Source organism: Herpailurus yagouaroundi, unplaced genomic scaffold, assembly GCF_014898765.1.
Source record: "Herpailurus yagouaroundi ecotype Mexico unplaced genomic scaffold, PumYag 165, whole genome shotgun sequence".
Classification (NCBI taxonomy): domain Eukaryota; kingdom Metazoa; phylum Chordata; class Mammalia; order Carnivora; family Felidae; genus Herpailurus; species Herpailurus yagouaroundi.
Genome location: NW_024412406.1, coordinates 7,642,605 through 7,654,314, shown reverse-complemented (window position 1 = coordinate 7,654,314; position 11,710 = coordinate 7,642,605).

The window sequence follows — 11,710 nt, the reverse complement described above, 5'->3', positions numbered from 1 at the left end:
GCTTAACCGACTGCGCCACCCAGGCGCCCCTATATTTTTTGCTTTAATGTAAATTTTTTCAAATTCTATTTTACTTCCATCATTTTATTTTAGTCTACTACAGTGTATTCACTTTTTCAAATTTTCAAACGATTTCCTTTTTTCCATTTTTTCTTTTTTCTTTTTTCTCTTTATCTTTTTCATTTCTTTTCTTTTTATTGAAGAGAAAAAGAAAAAATTTATTTTTATTTTTAATTTTTAATAAAAATACTTTTAATTTTTATCTACTATATTCTTTACTTCTTTGTATATTTTTTCAAATTCTATTTTACCTCCATCATCTCATTTTAGTCTACTTAAGTGTATTCATTTTTTCAAATTCTCAAACGATTTCTTTCCCCTACCCCCTTTTTTTCCTCTAATCTGTCAAACCACTTTCAACACCCAGACCAAAACACACCTAGGATCTAGCATCATTTATTTGATTTGTGTGTGTGTGTGTGTTTAATTATTTAATTTTAATATTTTTTTAATTTTAATTTTTCTTTTAATTTTAATTTTTCTACCTCATTAATTACTTTTCTCCCTTCAAAATGACAAAATGAAGGAAATCACCCCCAAAAAAAGAGCATGAAGAAACAACAGCCAGGGATTTAACCAACACAGATACAATCAAGATGTCTGAACTAGAATTTAGAATCACGATAATAAGAATACTAGCTGGAGTCGAAGACAGATTAGAATTTCTGCAGAGATAAAAGAAGTAAAAAAGAGCCAGAATGAAATTATAAATGCTATAACTGAGCTGCAATCACGGATGGATGCAGTGGTGGCAAGGATGGATGAGGCAGAACAGAGAATCAGTGATATAGAGGACAAACTTATAGAGAAAAATGAAGCCGAACAAAAGAGGGAGATTAAGGCAAAAGAGCACAATATAAGATTTAGAGAAATCAGTGACTCATTAAAAAGGAACAACATCAGGGGCGCCTGGGTGGCTCAGTCGGTTGGGCGGCCGACTTCGGCCCACGTCATGATCTCGCGGTTTGTGAGTTCCAGCCCCGCGTCAGGCTCTGTGCTAACAGCTCAGAGCCTGGAGCCTGTTTCGGATTCTGTGTCTCCCTCTCTCTGACCCTCCCCCATTCATGCTCTGTCTCTCTCTCTATCTCAAAAATAAATAAACGTTAAAAAAAAAATTAAAAAAAAAAAAAGGAACAACATCAGAATCACAGGGGTCCCAGAAGAGGAAGAGAGAGAAACAGAGGTTGAAGGGTTATGTGAGCCAATCATAGCGGAAAATTTTCCTAACCTGGGGAAAGGCACAGACATCAAATCCAGGAAGCACAGAGGACCCCCATTAGATTCAACAAAAGCCAACCATCAACAAAGCATATCATAGTCAAATTCACAAAATACTTAGGCAAGGAAAGAATCATGAAAGCAGCAAGGGAAAAAAGTCCCTAACCTACAAGGGAAGACAGGTTTGCAGTAGACCTATCTACAGAAACTTGGCAGGCAAGAAAGGAGTGGCAGGATATACTCAATGTGCTGAATCAGACAAATATGGGGCCAAAAAATCTTGATCCAGCAGGCTGTCATTCAACATAGAAGGAGAGATAAAAAGTTTCTCAGACAAAAAATTAAAGGAGTTTATGACCACTAAACCAACCCTGCAAGAAATTTTAAGGGGGACTCTCTGAGGGGGGATATATATATATATATATATATATATACATATGTGTGTGTGTATATATATATATATATATATATATATATATATATACCAAAAGCAACAAAGATTAGAAAAGAGCAAAGAACACCACCAGAAACTCCCAACTCTACAAGCATCATAATGCCAATAAATTCACATCTTTCAGTACTCACTCTAAATGTCAATGGGTTCAATACTCCAATCAAAAGACATAGGGTAACAGAATGGATAAGAAAACAAGATCCATCTATATGCTGTTTACAAGAGAGCCACTTTAGACCTAAAGCCACCTTCAGATTGAAAATAAGGGGATGGAGAACCATCTTTTGTCGAATGGTCAACAAAAGAAACCTGGAGTAGCCATACTTATATCAGACAATCTAGATTTTAAAATAAAGACTCCAACAAGAGATGAAGAAGGGCATTATATCATAATTAAGGGGTCTATCCACCAAGAAGACCTAACAATTGTAAACATTTATTCTCCAAATGTGAGAGCACCCAAATATATAAATCAATCAATCACAAACATAAAGAAACTCATCAATAGTAATACCATAATAGTAGGGGACTTCAACACCCCACTTACAACAATGTACAGATCATCTAAACAGAAAAGCAACAAGGAAAAATGGCTTTGAATGACACACTGGACCAGAGGACTTAACAGATATATGCAGAATATTCCATCCTAAAGCAGCAGAATATACATTCTTCTCCAGTGCACATGGAAAATTCTCCAGAATAGTCCATATACTGGGACACAAATGAGCCCTAAGTAAGTACAAAATGATCGAGATCATAGCGTGCATATTCTCAGACCACAATGCTATGAAACTCGAAATCAACCACAAGAAAGATTTGGAAAGGTAACAAATACATGGAGACTGAAGAACATCCTACTAAAGAATGAATGGACCAACCAAGAAGTTAAAGACGATAATAAAAAGTATATGGAAGCCAATGAAAATGATAACACCACAACCCAAAACCTCTGGGATGCAGCAAAGGCGGTCAAAAGAGGAAACTCTAAAGCAATCCAGGCCTTCCTAAAGAAGAAAGAAAGATCTCAGATACACAACCTAACCTTACACCTAAAGGAGCTGGAAAAAGAACAGCAAATAAAACCCAAAACCAGAAGAAGACAAGAAATAATAAAGATTAGAGCAGAAATTAATGCTATCAAAACCAAAACAAAAACCAATAAAACAGATCAATGAAACCAGAAGCTGGTTCTTTGAAAGAATTAACAAAAGTGATAAACCCCTAGCCAGTGTGATCAAAAAGAAAAAGGAAAGGACCCAAATGAATAAATTCAAGAATGACAGAGGAGAGATCACAACCAACACAACGGAAATAAAAACAATAATAAGAGAATATTATGAGCAATTATACGTCAATAAAATGGGCAATCTGGAAGAAATGGAAAAATTCCTAGAAATATATACACTACCAAAACTGAAACAGGAAGAAATAGAAAATGTGAACAGACCCATAACCAGTAAGGAAATCAAAACAGTAATAAAAAATCTGCCAAAAAACAAGAGTCCAGGGCAGACGGCTTTCCAGGGCAATTCTACCAAACATTTAAGGAAGAGTTAACACCTATTCTCATGAAGCTGTTCCGAAAAAGAGAAATGAAGGAAAACTTCCAAACTCTTTCTATGAAGCCAGCATTACCTTGATCCCAAAACCAAACAGAGATGCCACTAAAAAGAACTATAGACCAATTTACCTGATGAACATGGATGCAAAAATCCTCAATAGGATATTAACCAACCAGCTCCAACAATACATTAAAAAAATTATTCACCACAACCAAGTGGGATTTATACCTGGGATGCAGGGCTGGTTCAATATCTGCAAAACAATTAACGTGATTCATCACATCAATAAAAGAAAGGACAAGAACCATATGATCCTCACAATAGATGCAGAGAAAGCATTTGACATAATACAGCATCCTTTCTTGTTAAAAACCCTCAAGAAGGTAGGGATAGAAGGAGCATACCTCGAGATCATATAAGCCATATATGAACGACCCACTGCTAATATCATCCTCAATGGGGAAAAACTGACAGCTTTCCCCCTAAGGTCAGGAACAAGACAGAGATGTCCACTCTCGCCACTGTTATTCAACATAGTATTGGAAGTCTTAGCCTCTGCAATGAGACAATACAAAGAAATAAACGGCATCCAAATCGGCCAGTAGGAGGTCAAACTTTCACTCTTCGCAGATGACATGATACTCTCTATGGAAAACCCAAAAGATTCCACCAAAAAACTGCTAGAATTGATTCATGAATTCGGCAAAGTTGCAGGATATAAAATCAATGCACAGAAATCGGTTGCATTCCTATACACCAACAATGAAGCAACAGAAAGAGAAATCAAGGAATCGATCCCATTTACAGTTGTACAAAAAACCATAAAATACCTAGGAATAAATCTAACCATGGAGATGAAAAATCTATACACTGAAAACTATAGAAAGCTTATGAAAGAAATTGAAGAAGAACTCCCCCAAAATGGGAAAAGACCCCATGCTCCTGGATAGGAAGAACAAATATTGTTAAAATGTCAATACTACCCAAAGTAATCTACATATTCAATGCAATCCCTATCAAAATAACACCAGCATTCTTCACAGAGCAGAACAAATAATCCTAGAATTTGTATGCAACCAGAAAAGACCTTGAATAGCCAAAGTAATCTTGAAAAAGAAAACCAAAGCAGGAGGCATCACAATCCCAGACTTCAAGCTATCCTACAAAGCTCTAATCATCAAGACAGTACGGTACTGGCACAAGAACAGACACTCAGATCAATGGAACAGAATAGAGAACCCAGAATTGAACCGACAAACATATGGCCAACTAATCTTTGGCAAAACAGGAAAGAATATCCAATGGAATAAAGACAATCTCTTCACCAAGTGGTGCTGGGAAAATTGGACAGTGACAGGAAGAAGAATGAACCTGGACCACTTTCTTACACTATACACAAAAATAAACTCAAAATGGATGAAAGACCTCAATGTAAGACAGGAAGCCATCAAAATCCTCAAGGAGAAAGTAGGCAAAAACCTCTTTGATCTTGGCCACAGTAACTTCTTACTCAACACGTCTCTAGAGGCAAGGGAAACAAAAGCAAAAATGAACTCCTGGGACTTCATCAAAATAAAAAGCTTTTGCACAGCGAAGAAAACAATCAGCAAAACTAAAAGGCAACTGAAAGAATGGGAGAAGATATTTGCAAATGACATATCAGATAAAGGGTTAGTATCCAAAATCTATAAAGAGTTTATCAAACTCAACACCCAAAAGACAAATAATCCAGTGAAGAAATGGGCAAAAGACATGAATAGACACCTCTCCAAAGAAGACATCCAGATGGCCAAACAATACATGAAAAAATGTTCAACATCAGGCATCAGCATGGATATACAAATCAAAACCACAATGAGATACCACCTTACACCTGTCAGAATGGCTCACATTAACAACTCAGGCCACAACAGATGTTGGTGAGGATGCAGAGATAGAGGATCTCTTTTGCATTGTTGGTGGGAATGCAAGCTGGTGCAGCCACTCTGGAAAACAGTGTGGAGGTTCCTCAAAAAACTAAAAATAGAACTACCCTACGACTCAGCAATTGCATTACTAGGCATTTATCCACGGGATACAGGTGTGCTGTTTCGAAGGGACACATGCACCCCCATGTTTATAGCAGCACTAGCAACAATAGCCACAGTATGGAAAGAGCCCAAATGTCCATCGATGGATGAATGCATAAAGAAGCTGTGGTATATATATACAATGGAGTATTACTCGGCAATCAAAAAGAATGAAATCTTGCCACTTGCAACTATGTGGATGGAACTGGAGGGTATTATGATAAGTGAAAGTAGTCAGAGAAAGACAAAAATTCTTAAGAGGACTTTAAGAGTCAAAACAGAATAACATAAGGGAAGGGGAACAAAAATAATATAAAAACAGGGAGGGGGAGAAAACAGAAGAGACTCATAAATATGGAGAACAAACTGAGGGTTACTGGAGTGGTTGTGGGAGTAGGAGTGGTCTAAATGGGTAAGGGGCACTAAGGAATCTACTCCTGAAATCATTGTCGCACTATATGCTAACTAATTTTGATGTAAATTTTAAATAAAGAATAAAATTTAAAAAATAAATAAATAAAACATGGAAATCCTTGAAGAAAATAAAATAAAATAAAATAAAATAAAATAAGCTCCTTTTGGTGGATAAGAAAAAATTAAATTAAATTAAATTAAGTTAAATTAAATTAAATTAAATTAAATTAAATGTATTATATATATAGTGTAACAAATATATATAATAGAAAATTGGTCAAACCCATACTATATGGAAAAAGCATTATTTACACAATAAGCCTACCAAGTAAATTCTGAAAAACATCCCAAGGTATTTTTTAATTGTCTTACATTAACATAATTTAGGAGACCAAAAAAAGGTGACTTATTTATATTCAATGAATTCTTGAAAATTTAATCTTAAATTCTTTTTTTCCAGAAAATGATTCTGCAGTTTGTAAAAATGAGGGGTTCCATTTAGCTTAGGACCATTCCACAATAGTAAATGAGTATGGTCTCAGACTCTCAGGAACTCGCTGCATTTTAAAACTGAATTATTGCTCCTCCTTGAGAAAAATCTACAATGCCCTTATTTTTTTTTCTCACAGATTACAATTCAGCATGTTTTAGCATTCTGCTACATGAGTAACAAAGTATAAAGCCCTTGATCTGAGGAAGCAGCTAAGTAAATATCAGTTGGTTTCCAAGAACTAGTCATATGACATATTAAAATAAACCAAATGCCCAGCTTCTGGTTCATCTTAATTCAAGTATTCCATAAATTGGCAATGGCTAAAGGCACAGTTACAAAAAATTCAGATTTAAACTTTTTTCTATCATCTCTTGCAGTGAATCTCACTTGCAAACTTCTTAGCACAAGATGATTTGATAGAAACTTGCCTCTTGAACTGAAAAAAAGTGTTAAAAACATATATTTCTACATTATTTCATTACAGGAGTCTATTTGTGGCAAATAAGCCCAGCTTTAGCGTGTTTAGACCAAACATGTAGAACTCCTTCCTGGCAAGTAGTTAAATCCTTCTAGGGAAGGTAATCTAGAAAATAGAGACAGTGTAGTTCATACATTGGATGTTTCTGGGTACACAGATACTTAAATCAGAGAAGAAAATGAGGAAGTAATTGCAATTATGAATCTGAAAAGGATCAGTAGAAAGAGGGGTGGGGACAATTAAAAGTTCTCAGCATAGAAGCAACCTAAGTGTCCATCAGTAGGTGAATGGATAAGGAAAATACAGTATATACACACGACGGAATATTACACAGCCATAAAAAATGATGAAATTCTTCTATTTGCAACAATAAGGATGGACCTAGAGGGCATTATGCTAAGTGAAATAAGTCAGACTGAGAAAGACAAATACCATATTATTCCACTCATAAATTAGATTTTAAAAATGAACAAACAAACCAAAATCAAAATCAGAACTCTACAGAGAACAAACTGATAGTTGTCAGAGGGGAGGTGTGTGAGGGGTTGGGCAAAATGAGTGTAGGGGAATGGGAGATACAGGCCTCTAGTTACAGAATGAGTAAGTCACTGGAATAAAAAGCAGAGCATAAGGAATACACTCAATGATATTGTAATAGCGATTTAATGGAACAAATGGCAGCTACACTGGTGAGTATGGCACAATGTATAAACTTGTCAAATCACTAAGCTCTACACCTGAAACTAATGTAACATTGTGTGTCAACTATATTCAAATTAAAAATAAAGACATAAAAAGAAAATAAACAAACAAATAAATAAACTTCCTCACCCAGGTAGAGGGAACTAATATTATATTGATCACTTCACATCTTTAAACACTTTTAGGAATAGGTAGATGCCATCATCCTACATGTTTTCACTCCTTTAGAACTCTTTTACTCAGGCACACTCCAAACCTGAATTTATCAATATCATGGACAAACCATTTTAATTTTAAAACTCTTCAAAGAAAAGGAGACACAAGAGTATTAAGGACTTTAATCAAGGAATCAAGCACATTCTTTTGTTTGTCATAATTTTTTAAAATATTAATTCTGCACGTAACTATCCATTCTTCCCAGATTCAAGTTACCCACAAATGTGATATAAGTGCCTTGAGCTTTTCCATCCAAATTATTCATATATTGTGGACAGAAGGGAGAGGAATAGAGCCTTGTGACTCACAATTGGATTCCTCTTTCTAGATTGCTAATGGTTAGCAGCTCTGGGCAAAAGTCATTTTGTTGCATCAAATTTATAAGCATGGCGTCAAGGTTTTTCATCACAGGAGACCTCGCCAAATGCCGTTACTATGCTCTAATCTGCTGATCTAATAACCCTGTCGAGAAAGAAACGAAATTTGCTCAAACTTGTTATTCTTAGTGAACCCATGCTGGTTTCTGGTTATCATCATTTCTTTTTCTAGATTCAGGAAATGGCATCTAATTCCTCCAGGTAATATTATGAGAAAATGTGAAATCTGAAATCCTTCCAAAAATTTTCCTTATCTCATGTGTCACTTATAGAAAAGACACCGTTAGAGCAGAATTTCCTAATTTTCCTACCATCTGTGTCTGTACGTCTTTTCCTCATGACAGTGGGGGAGGTACAGTTCTTACCGTGCTAATGTCTCTACTCTCGCTTCTAGACCCCATCATCTTTCTTGTTATCATGGAAGCCAGAGTAACTAAAGCAGAATGAGAGGGGAAGTTGTAGGTACAAACAGAAACCAAACCCCCAAAGGGATCAATGTTTCAAGTGTCATAAGACAATTTTTTAGAGAATTTGAACAAGTGATGATGTAATCTAATTTTACCTGATTGAGCGAAGAAAATTTACTCGATTTGGGATTGCATCTTCCTGAATTCCCTTGACTTGGTTTTATAAGATTGCCTGACTGGAGGAGGTTCTTGGAGAAAGGTAGAATCCAGAAGACCTACAACAGCCTTTACCAGTCCTTTTGCATGAAGCTCAGCCAATGGGAGTTTTAAAATTCTTGTCTTCTTCTGCTCCCTCTTTATTCTAAATGTGCTTTGTATTCTATATGATATTTAATATGTGCATTGCTTTCACAGAAAAGGAAACAAATAGGAAACAAATTTAGACTAGAGAAGCTGTACCCAGGCACATCCTCTTTATGCAGCCGTCCGTCTCATCTGACCCCAAGAGAGAATTCTAATAATGTTATCGTTTGATTCCCATTTCAGGCACTTTGCATTTTTATATATGCTAAAGAATTCAGTAAGTCATCCAACTGGCATAAGCAATAGGAAAACTTCCTTTATAGCACAGGTGTACAAGCAAACAAATTCTTTCTGTGCTTGAAAATTGATCCTTCAATGTAGCAAACTTCTCAGCAGCATGCTGAACCGGCAGAAGAGGCAGAAGAGAGTACATCTGTCAGGTAGAGGAGACAGCTGGTGATCGCTTCTTCCCACCTTCCAGCAGAGTCAGGAATACATAGTGTCACCCTGAACTGTCTTTTCCCAGCCACACTACAAATTTGGATTTGCTAATAGCAGAGCTAAGTCCATGTGTGTGTGTGCGTGTGTGTATGTGTGTGTGTGTGTGTGTGTGTGTGTGCTGTTAAGAGTGAGAGAGAGTGGGAGAGAGGGAGGGAAGGAGAGATGATGGAAGGAGAGATAAAGACAGAGATAGATTGATAGATGAAGGAAGGAAGGGAGGGAGGGAGGAAGGAAGGAAGGAAGGAAGGAAGGAAGGAAGAAAAATAACAAGAAAAGCAAGCAGTGGAGTATTAAATTAGGTTGCTAGAGTCACACAAGTGTAACTAGCTGGTTAGTTATTGATATCCTGGAAAGATAACCTCATGTCACTGAGGTCCTATAACAGGCAATATGTTGTAAATGCCTTTTAATAGCAAAACAGTGTCAGGAATATGCCACAGGAGTATTAAAGTGAATAGTTTAACATCATGCAAATGGCCAAACTCAGGCTATAAATTTATCCCTGGAACCTGAATAGAAGTCCCGCAATACTGAAAGAACTCTCTTTTGTAACCACTTCCAGGCATAGTTATGCTTTGTCCTGACAATGAGTCCCAAAGCTCAGAGTCCATATTTAGAAATTAAATCATCACCTAACTCCTAAAGCCCACATTTTTCAAATGTTGTCAAAACCCAAAGCATAGCTGAGATACATCAAGCAGAGGTTAATAATACAATTTTGCTAAAATGGAACAGATTATCTGGCATCTAAGTCACTTCCACCTGCTGTTCTTTATAGTATATCTTTCTTAAACCATGCAACTTACACAAAAATCTTGTGGTAGATGATCCCTTTGAGACTGATTTGTCAACCTTTTTCAACATTTAATCCTTTCTTCAGCCAAATATCAGTGCCACAAAACTAACTGAGCACAATGTAGCTACTTTGCTTTTCTTTCAAATATTAGTATTACATGGCATAAGCCAAGCAAACAAGCCTGAAGAGCACTCGATCCTGTGTGTTTTGCAGACTTTCCTGACCCCCTCTGTTGTACTCCCTGTATTTCTATGTATTTTCTAAATGTAGACAAAGGATGGTCCCCGGCCCCCAACCTCCACCTCACCAATTCTTTTAAGCTAAGATGTCTTTTAGGGTTTGGTGGTGATAAATTTCAGACATCCCAAGCTTTAATCAACATTCCTCTGGAATCTTTCAACTAAGAGCCTCACATGTTAAACAGCATTTCAAATCAGGCATGTGTTAGCCCCTAAACTGGTCTTTAATGATATAGGCTCTTGCAACACAACGAAATTAAACTCTACGTTGACAGTAGCTAACATGCTATCATTTTTAAAGCCTCTTCATTGATGACATTTCTATCTAATTTTTTTTTTGCCAGAAAAGTGAAAATGCCTGTCCTGTCCAGTCTAACCTAACCCCACAACATTGAGTGCATATGGCTTATGCATGTTAGTTATGTTTATCAGTATGAATCTTCTGTTCTCTTCCTCTGCTTATTTTTTCCCATTTAAAGAAGAGATAGCAAACGTCTTAAAGTAAATTTTGGCTCAGCAGTATTTTCAGGTGTAAATAGAAATTGTTTCTTTTACGGGCATTGTACGTTAAAGTAAATTCTGTTGCATTTGAAAACCTGTCGGCTTTATTTTGTACCGGTATTCAGAATCCTCTCCTTTGACCAATATTATATAAAGTTCCTCTGGGAAGATAATGTGCATGATTGCAGGCTTGCCTTGTTAAAATCCATGGCTTTTTTATGCAGTCATGTTTTCACCTATGAATTATGCATGAAAAAGTATCTCATTACATTTCATTTTCTTTACAGCGGCGTCCTCTCTTCTAGATGTACTCGGGTTCCCATCAGCCGAGCTTCCCTTGCCCTGCAGCTTGGCTCCTTCTTGATGCCTTCATAGTATTTTAGACAAAATGGGCGTGTTTAACTTGTCACCTCATGCCTGGTATAAATTATTCACTGCAGCTTTGCACAGATTTGTGAGATAACCAGCCCGGACTCAGGGAAACTTCACAGGCTGCATGTGGAAATGACAGGGACATGGAAGGCCGTTTCTCCAGCAGTTGTCCAAGGCAAAAGAAAAAATTGCATTGACTACAAAACTTAGATTGACTTTAAAGCTTAAAAACCCCTCACGCACCTTCACAAAATTGAAACTAGCTATAAATGTTTGCCACTTAGATGTGTGTGTTTCAGCGTTTTAGTATTTTTCTCAGAAGTAAAGGTCAAAGAACAAAGCCCTATGCCTTTTTTTTCTTTCTGAAATGAAGCCACTGGTCTTCCATACATGCCAAGATGAATTAAATGTAGAGAAAAGATCACAGAATTTAATCAGCACAGTCATTCAGTGTATGTGGTTGGGAACAATCACTCAAAGAAGCATATGGAAAACTAGGTTAGTATCTTGTGTGTGCGTGTCTGTGTGCATGTGTGTGTGTGTGT